This window comes from Monopterus albus, unplaced genomic scaffold (genome assembly GCF_001952655.1).
Source record: "Monopterus albus unplaced genomic scaffold, M_albus_1.0 scaffold323.1, whole genome shotgun sequence".
NCBI classification, from domain to species: Eukaryota; Metazoa; Chordata; class Actinopteri; order Synbranchiformes; family Synbranchidae; genus Monopterus; species Monopterus albus.
This window is the reverse complement of record NW_018128203.1, coordinates 331,154-341,522: the sequence shown is the minus strand read 5'-3', so window position 1 is coordinate 341,522 and position 10,369 is coordinate 331,154. Positions and strand designations below refer to the sequence as shown.

Sequence of the window (10,369 nt, the reverse complement as noted above, 5' to 3'; positions counted from 1 at the left end):
CTAGCTGCCAGCGGCAGCCTGTGTAAAAATACTAACGGCTGACTGACTGTTGTCGTCGTTCCACTGTGACACCCATGGCATCATGTCTGTAAACAAAGGACTGCAGAGCCACATGTGATCCAGATGTCCTCCATGTTGGCATTAATTTTTCTAGTATTGTGCCAAAATGACATACAGTAGTTTCCATCTAAGGGAATGACACTTTCAAACATACTGTATTTGCTGTTTGGGAAGCAGTGGACAGCTTAAAAGAATAGTTATACTTAATCACTTTCTTTCACAGCTAGATGACAAAATTAACTCTGCTCTCATGGTGGTCTATTAAAAGCCGGAGCTTGGAGACGGTTAGCTTAGCGCAGCATAAAGACTGGAAATGTAGAAACAGCTAACCCAGCCCTGTCCAAACTTAAGAAAGTAGCTTCCTCAGTGTCTTTGGTTATGACATGTACAGACAAAAAGAAAAGCAAATCTTCATTCTGGATCATTTGTGCAAATTTGACTGCTGGATTGATTATGTTAATTTGCCCCAAACAGCCGCTGTTGTATTGACTTTAGCCATAAGTTAGCTACAGAAGGATTGTGTGTGTCTATGTTGTGTTCAGTTCAGACTCTGACTAAACTGACTTAGCTCCTAAAAAACTCTTGTTTTTTCTGTGTATATTTTACTTTCATACAGAACTAAGTTAACTATTACCAGTCATTACGCTATAGGCTAAGCCAGGGTGCACTAAGAAGGAGAGTGACAACATCACAAACTTTAGGAGCAGTGCTATAGAGTTACATTGATTCAGTTGCAATGTAAGAAGTTGAAATCAATAGCAGTGATTATACTTGTGACATTTTACATTAGCGACATGTAAAAACATTTATACATGTTTTATGACCCTTTTGACTGTCCATTTATACATGTTTTATGACCCTTTTGGTGATCCTTCAAATATTGGGTCACTTTAATAATTAGGAACCAAGCTAACTAGCTTAATTAGCTGCGTTATCTACAGAAACAGAACACAGAATTTGTTTGCAAGGCTGTTCAAGCTATTAAAAACAGTAATTTTCTGATAAATCCCACTGTATACAGAAAACTTTGAATCTGAATCTACTGTTTGGAACTACATGAGTCACATGACTTGCTCTTCTATCTTAAGGGCTCTGGGCTAAGCTAACTGTCTCTAGGCTTCAGCTTCTTCTTTACCATACTGAAATGAGAGTGGTATCAATAACAAACCCTTGACAAAAAAAGCTGTTTTCTCAGTGGTTAAACTGTTAAACTTCTGAGTAACCTAACAAACAAATAATTGAGGAGACTGGATCCTTTCAGAAACATTTTATCCTGAACAAAAAGACATATTATTGTTGATTTATGGGGAAACATTCAATATGAAAATATCAAACATGATATTTGAATAATTAATTAATATAATGGGATTTTTAATCAATTTTTGTTTATTCAGTGTGAGCTCTGAAGTCCCAACCTGAAATAAACAAGCACAGGATAAATAAGTCTGCCACACATGTAACAGGCCTAAATTGATGGAGCACAGTAATGAGTTCCTGTTACAGAACTCTAATGAAAGTGTGTGTGTTAGGTCATGTGTTGATAGGATAACACTGCTGAGCCTTGACTTGCCTCACTGTGTGTGTGTGTGTGTGTGTGTGTGTGTGTGTGTGTCCAGGAGAAGATGTGTCACCTGTTATTACAGTGATGGCCTGTGGCCCTGCAGTAAGTGGTATCAAACTTAATGTTCTTACAAGCCACATATCCCTTTGTGTTAACTAAAACTGACTGTGCCTGAAATGTTTGGATTTTGTTGGAGTGCTTCTGTTTGAACCAAAATATTAATTTTAACCTTCAGTTGTGAACATGCTTTGGTACAAATTTATATAAGAAGGAAACCAGGTCAGACCCTGTTATGACAGTGAGTTGGTCAGGCACTACAGCCCCAGCTGTCCTTTCACATTATTCATGCCAAATGATTTCCATGAAGAAATCTTAATAAAATCCTTGTCTGCTGTTGTTTTAGAGGAAATGGTATCCTCTATCTGCCTCTGATTGCTTACTGTGAATACTGGATAGTTGTTCTCCTGAGCTAAGGCAACCTAAAGCCTGAAATATACTAGTCTAATCTGATGTAATTGTTCTTTGTTTTTTATCTTTATTGGTGTTGGATGTGTGGTCACATACGTGAACTTCTTCCCTCTTAAGTTCTATACGTCTTTGATGTTGATGCTCACGTGCTGACCTGCTGTTCCTCACATGTTGGCAATGAGTTATTGTTGTTTGTACAGTATGTGAGTCTGTGTATAGTTAATTGTAAGCCTGTAAAACTGTATTGCCCTCGTGGGATAAATAAAGTTGCTGAAATGAACTGAACAAACTATGTCCTGCAGTTAGAACTGGTATCATGCTGCTTTTGACACCAGTGATCACAGCATCTCACTACAGAGACTTGAACATGATATTGGGATTAAAGGAACTGCACTAAGTTGGTTCAGATCTTACTTATTAGAAAGATTCCAGTTTGTTCAAGTTAATGATGAATCTTCCACGCAGACTGAAGTTAGTCACGGTGTTCCACAGGGCTCTGTGTTAGGTCCAATTTTCTTCACTTTATACATGCTCCCTTTAGGCAATACTATCAGGAAACATGGCATAAATTTCAATTGCTATGCAGATGATACTCAGTTATATTTGTCTATGAACCCAGAAGAATCAGATCAGTTAGTCAAACTTCAAGTATGTCTTAAAGACATAAAGGCCTGGATGACTTGTAATTTCTTACTTCTAAACTGACAAAACTGAAGTTATTGTACTTGGGCCTGAAAATCTTAGAATTCTGCTGTTTAACCATACAGGGTCTCAAAGTGATGCTGAAAAACTGGTCCATGCATTTGTTACTTCCAGGCTGGACTACTGTAACTCTTTACTATCAGGATGTCCCAATAATTCCCTAAAAAGCCTCCAGTTAATCCAAAATGCTGCAGCCAGAGTACTGACAGGAACTATCAAGAGAGATCATATCTCTCCCATATTAGCTTCTCTTCACTGGCTCCCTGTAAAATCCAGAATAGAATTTAAAATCCTTATACTAACATACAAAGCCTTTAAATGACAAGGCTCCATCGTATCTTAAAGACCTCGTAGTGCCTTATCATCCTAACAGAGCACTTTGCTCTCACAGTGCAGGTTTACTTGTGGTTCCTAGAGTCCACAGAAGTAGAATGGGAGGCAGAGCCTTTAGCTATCAAGCTCCTCTCCTATGGAACCAGCTCTCAGTCTCCGTTTGGGAGGCAGACACCCTCTCTACCTTTAAGACTAGACTTAAGACTTTCCGTTTTGATAAAGCTTATAGTTAGGGCTGGATCAGGTGACCCTGAGCCTTCCTTTTGTTATGCTGCTATAAGTCTAGGCTGCTGGGGGAGCCATAATGCTTTGAGTTTCTCTTCTTCTCTTATATAACTCCTGTTCATAGCAGCCTTTATGTCCATATGCCCTGACACAGTTCTCTCTCATTAAAGATTCATGGCACATGGCAAGACACAACCCTTTTATGTCCTTTGGTTTCACTGTTCGTGCTTTTTATAGGACAGAAGTTCAGTTTAAGAATCTCACTTCCTATAAAGAAAATCCCGTTTGGCACCTTTTAAACCAGTGTTTCATATATACAGTATTTGCCTGCAGTGCTAAGGTGTAATGGAAGTTTCCAACATACTGTATCTAAACAGTTAACTGCAGGTATTATTATTATGCAGGGCCAAAGCCACATTAAACAAGTGGACTCTTTTCACGATGCCCCTCATTCATCTTATTCTGACCTCTCCCGTCACCTCAATATCACAGCTGCTGGATGGACCCAATAAATACACACTAATCCTTCCTAACATTGCAACTGTACATGTTCATATATACAGTACATACAGTGCAGGTGTTTATAGTCCATGCACCAGCTGTGGTGGGTGGTGTGGCCCTGCCAGTAATAACAATCCATCATCAGACTGCTAGGTGGAATTTACTAAAAACATAAAAGGGAACAAGCAACTCAGTTTATTGTCACTCAGGGCTTTTTCTCTCACATCAGGTGAGCGTGAGTGTGTGCAATGGCCTGTGTGTATATGTGTGCATTCCCTGGACCATGCACTGCCAGGGGCTTCAGGGTCTCCCTATACCAGTTGATGGACATTGACAATGGCTCCCCTCGGTGTAAATGAATAATGTGTTTTCTGTGGGACACTCCAGCACAGTCACAAAAACACGGGGTTGTGCTTATGTAAAATGCAGTGAGTGGGCATAGTAGAAATCAGAGTGAGCACAGCCATTTGAGGAGCTTTTGTGGATGTTATGCTTCGGCCTGTGTGCCTTTGTGGAGAGTGCTTGGCTACACCTACACACTCTGAAACACAATCCTTGCTCACTTGTCAGCGGTACAGGGATTGAAATGCCTGTGAACAATGCTGTATGTCATGGTGAATTATTATATAATTCTCTTTCCACAGTGTGACGGATAAGTCTGGTGATATGCTATATTTTTCCTTTTGTCACAAATTCCATTAAAAGACCAAGATCAACACTGATCTGTTCCTAGTAACAAGATGTAGCTTATTCATCTGTGCCATAGAGCTTTATTGTTGTACAGAAACTATTACAGTAAAACACATCAGTGAGCCTCATCATTGCACTGGCTGAGATGTTCCTTCATTACAATGAACATGGGCAGTGTAGTTTTCTTAAAATCCATCCTACTGTATACTCTGTTCAGCTGCTGTCAATACTAGATTGCCAAATGTAAATGAATCCTCTGCTGAAAATAATCCCCAACAAATGAACTATTTACTAGGGATGTGCTGATCCAGTTTTTTTGGACCTGGTGCAATCCAATTCTTTTAATATTATGTATCCGCTGATAGGGATTTTAATATAATATTTATAGCCTAGTTACCTACAGTAAATGTTCATTAACTATCTAACATACTGAAATTGAAATTAATCTGGCACAATATATTTTTCAGGAGCTTCTTGATCCATATACTGGGTCAGGTACTGGTTCCAGAATATTAAGTTTATTGTCCTAAGTTATTGATATAGATAAAAGATTCTTGGTGCTGTTCACCCACACATAGCCTATAGAAGTACGGAAAACTACAGTCCAAAACTCAGACAAATACGTAACAGACACTGGAGGAAATACTGGCTACACTTGCATGTACTGTATATGTATATTATATCCAGCAAATAAAAACTACCATGTTTAGGCTAGATCATGTGTTTTAACTGTTTTAACTTGATGTATTTCTCTGTTTTGCTGGTGTTTAGGTTGTAACTAGCGAACTTTCATTGTTTTGGTGAATTCTGTGGAGTGTTTTATCCTCTTAGCTCTGAAAAAATAGTCCTGAAGCTAAAAATAGGCTTTAGGTCCTGGCTACTATGTACTTAATGTACTTAATGTACTTAATGTAGGAGTGACATGCCAGCCCACACACAGGCAGTGTAGACAGCTGGATTGATTAATATAGCAGTTTATTGGTTTTGTGTCACCCGAGTCTCAAAAATGCAACTGAGTCTGTTCAAATACAGAACTGTAGTTCGACCTATGGATCGACTTTATTTTGGCTGAAATGTCGAAAATGTCCGAATTAGACCCAATACCAATACTTAGTATCGAATCAGGACCTCCCTACTATTTAGCCTACCTTTGTTTGAGTAATGTTTGCTGAAAAGTGTGTAAGAAATTATTTAGCTTTTTTTTTTATGATATTACGTTTTCATGTTAGGTTTTTATAGAAACATACAGTATGGGCATGAGGTTGAGTGGCACAGACAGGAAGCTGGAAAGTGCTGTGAGAAGGCTGAATTTAGTGTGGATTTTGTGCTTTTTCTGCAATTTGTTAACTTTAACAAAAATGTAAAATATCACCAGCTGTATCATCAAACAACTCACATCTTAAAAATTTAAGATAACACAAATATCCTTGCATTTGCACACACATGTGCTGTCTGCTACTGTAGCTACATTTTAATTGTCTCTCACACTGACTTAGAGACACACACACACACTTTTCGGATTATTAGAGAAGCTTAATGCATACATTAATAGGCTATGTGCATGTTTAATGTGTAAGATTTAGCTGAGCATCAGCAGTGCCCTCTGTCTGATCCCATCCTAATGTCCTCATGATGAAACATATGGAGGCCTTGCAAGCCATTATTTTGAATAGCAGAGTAGAATAGCATTTATGTAAGGTCCATTTACATAATTTATTGTCTTTCAAACCTTAATAGTTTCTGTTTAAACAAAAATAGGCTGTAGAGGAGGAAAGGCTGAAACAAAGACAGACCCAGATATAACAGGAAGTGGTGGCAAGAAGAGGAGGTATGGAGGTGGTGAAACAACTCAGTGAGCCCCCTGCCCCTGCTACTTTACAGCCCACTTCTCTGTCTAAATCTGGCTCTGTTGCTATCTAGTTTAGCTAAAAATCAAAAATCCCCCTTCTCTCAATGGGAATCTGCAGTGTTTGCACTGTAATTGGGCTGCAGTCAAAGAGTGCATGAATCCCAGGTCACTCTGTCCCCTATACTGTATAGACTGTGAGATGATGAAGACCCTTGCTGGCTGGAGCTTTAGAGAGGAGACACCTTCAGAGGTATTTGGGGTCAAATACAGTTGAAGAAATGTAACATGTTGTGGCACTAACAACCAAACAGCACCTCTGTTTGCATCAGCATCTGTGAAGCAGTTTTTTTACTTTATGACAGATGATGAAAATAAGGCATCAGCAACAGCTCCACTACTAAAATCTCTTTAATAAAATTTTAATGATATCATATTCCCAGTTGTTTCTGTCAGTTTCTGACTACTAAAGGCTTACAGCTGATAACATGGCAGTCTCTGCATATGACTGCCTTCAACCAGAAGTGTACTGAATATTGTAATCTGACTGTTCCATAAGGCAGTTACTGGAGAATGTGCAGAGGATATAGTGGAAAAAAAAGATGTTATGCTGTTAGAGCTATTCAGTGAAAGTTTAATATTCCACATATACTGGTGCTTGTAAATATTATATGGAAATGATAGCTACAGTCACTTCTAGTAGCATCTATTCATAAGCATAAGAATGTTAAACCTTTATGCACCTGAAGGTCACAACAAACCTGGTGATGATTCTGGCAGTGTCTCTTTGAGCCCTGTGGCCTTAACAGTTATTACTGTACGTATTATAATTTTGTAGTCTGTTACAGCTGAGACTAATAAATATGTAGGCCTGGTATAACTAACAGTGTAACACTCAACACAAACAAACAAACAAAAAGATGGTTCAAATCAGTTCACTCCCCTTGTGTATAAATATTGAGGCTTTTCCAGAATAGAACATCACTTGAGGTGGTTTCTAATTTAAAAAAAAAGTACTGGGGTGAGCAAATGTTGCCTGGCAACAAAAATAGTAACAAAAAATAAACTGATCTCTTAGTTGATGCTGTTGGATGTGTGAACAATATAGTGGGTAAAAAGGTATGTGATCCCTATGGAATTATCTTCATTTATGTAGAATTTTGTCCTAAATGTGGCCAGATCTAAGTTGCAATAATGAACGAACAGTCATTGGATTAATACTGAACTAAGTGCAGGTCTGCTCTGCACTCCAAAGAGGTTACTGCTGCCAAAAGACATATGACGACTTATTAAAGCCAAAGGTTCACTTACTTCTTCTACCAGCCCTGTGAATATTTAATTAGTTTGCACAGTAAAGACACAACTTGTGCTAATTGTTTGTGTGTTATTAGCTTGAGAACATTGCCTTTGTCTTTACTTAGCTGAAAATCATCACGTTTTGTGATCAATTAATTCATAAAATGAGGTCATCCCAAAGGGTTCACACACTTTTTATTGCCACTGTATATGCTGATTTCATAAATAGTTTATCTGTTTGACAATGTCAGACAATTGTCATCTGTCTTTTGTTACAGGGAACAGGTAACAAGAACTAAATGCAGTACAAGACAGGTAATGCAGGAAGGCAAGAAATCATTTATGAACATGAGGCAGGAAAGAATGGCTCCAATACTATAGGCAATATTAAATATCTGAGAAATGCATGCACTCGTTAAAGGTGTCGAGTTGTCAGGCATGCTTCAGCTGCATATGGAAAACAGTTTGAAGGGAGTAGAGGGAGATGGTGCAGCTGTCGCCATGACAACTTTAAACTCATACCGTATTATTTCGAAGTCGATCCGGAGCATTGTGACTTTATGTCAGCGCTTCATACTGATTCTGTCTGCAAGACATTGCTGGTGTAGTTCAGTCTGGTCAGCACTTTCTGACTTTATGGATTGGTTATCTCTGAAAACTTTTTTCCACTTTCCAAACATACAATAACACTGTGCCACTAACACCATGCCCATTTGATCAATCAGACATTTTAATCCCTACCATGTTTTAGTAATGTAATTGCCTATTTAAAACTGCAGCCCTACTGTAGTTACTTTTGTACTACTGTTGTGCAGTTTATTTTGCTGTTTTTTGTGCTTTGGAAGTGTGTCCTCCTGAAAGGTTTTGTTTCACTATTATCAGTCTTCACAGCTTGTACAATTCCAGTGAAGTGGTAAGCTCTATTAGTGGGAAACCACAATCCTTTTTAAAAGACAAATGCAAATGAAATACGAAGACTGTGTGAAAGTCAGTCTGTCAGCCAATCCTCTGCCAGAACAAGCAACTCCTTCCTCCCTCCCTCTCTGTCACCTGCATTAGCAGAAGCCCAGCAGGGAAGAGCACTGTTGTACTCTTGCTACGTAATCAAAGTGTCATGATTCTGTCCCATTTGCTTCCTGTCTCATGCTTTTGTTTTGATACTACTTCCTGTCCCCAGCTCACCCTGACTCCCGGGAACTTTTTCTCATCACACAGATTGGTTTCACCTGCTTCTCATTAATCACACCTGGTTACACTATCATATAGGCAGCTTCTCACCCTCTGGGAAGCTGCCAGAACGTTCTAACTCTTGTTCAGACTTTCCAGTATTTTACTTGTTCCTGCCACCCCACTTCTGCCAGTCCCAGAGGCAGTGATGGCCGATGAGACTTTGTTGAAACTTCAAACGGTATTCACACAAATGGTTCATTACTGGAGGCTTCAATGACACCGTGCTCAAGTAGGACATCTAGTGGTCAAGATATTGAAGTGCAGTCAAGACGTGTCACTTGGTTAATGGATTGTTTGGTATTTGATTCACCATGCCCATTCCTGTTCGACTACACAACATGGTTGTATGGTTTCAAGCTGACACAATAAAATATAAAATAAACATGGACACATGTTGAAGACCATGTGTCTTATTTGACACGTCTGACTGTAACCCTATATGTTCCTCACTTATATTTTGTGTTATGAAAACATTTAAATGGTGCTGCTACATTCATGAGATGTGGTCTACAGACTCAGATGTCATTCACACTTGGGACTGGTGCAAATACAGATTATGAACGTGTTAGGGTTGAGTCCCCCTTACCAAGTGGGTGAGGGAGAACTACAGGGAGGACTCAATTATGCAGACCCAGGTGCTAGCTAAAAGGTGATTTATTGGGAACACAAAACAAAAAGTAATTGAGTCCATATACAGTTCATAACCTGGGTTGGGCAGTGATGGCTGAGGAGACCAGGTCGAACAGGTAAACAGATAAACTGAATGGCAGGAATCAGGAGAGCAGGAGGATGAGGACGGACAGGTGAATAGACAGGCTAACCAAGAGGACAGGCAAACAAAAAGGATATCCACAGCAAAGGACCTGTCACCTTGGATAAAGAAAAGTGACGTCTGGCTAACCTCATGGACAGAACACAAACAAAAAGGTCCACAGCACAGGAACTGTCAGCGTGGAAAACATAATACGTATGAATACATACCACGAAATAATGACTGCAACGGTGTATGCACGTTAATGCGACGGCGGAGCGTCCACCAGAGGTATAAATAAAGTCTGAGTTAATCAGCGGGATGCACCCCAGCTGTGTGCACCCACAAACGAGTCGCTAATTACCATATGCAACACAGCTGAGGTGCAAAATCCCGCAGGTTGAGAGAACAGAAGAGAGAAAGGCAGAAAAGAGGCAGGTCGCGCCAAGCGGACCTGACAAAAAGTTTGTTTTCGGGTTCATTGGTAAAGAGGTTAATAGGTATGTGGGTAAAGAAGGTGTGCTTGTGTAACTGTTTAGTTCAAAGTTCAAACTGTTTATTTTGTCATATGCACAGTTAGGAAGCGTGTTTTCCTGTACAACGAAATTCTTACTTTGCCGTCCACATGAATGCCACAAAATACAAATGAAATATAAAGTAGATAAATAAGTAACACAAAATCTAAGGCACTTTAAGCAGATAAACT

At 39.3% G+C, this 10,369-nt stretch overlaps 1 protein-coding gene across 2 annotated transcripts in view; it reads left to right on the top strand.

The window, feature by feature from the left end:
• The window catches only part of lingo3a (leucine rich repeat and Ig domain containing 3a), a 41,072-nt gene that overhangs the window by 20,760 nt on the left and 9,943 nt on the right, over positions 1-10,369 (top strand). Inside the window, exon 1 of one of the 2 annotated variants that reach the window (XM_020624263.1) lies at positions 9,607-9,658. The exons of the other annotated variant lie outside the window; for it this stretch is intronic. The gene's annotated coding sequence lies outside the window, so the exon portion shown is untranslated. Of the gene's footprint in view, positions 1-9,606; positions 9,659-10,369 lie in introns of those variants that run through there. 2 annotated transcript variants of the gene reach the window in all.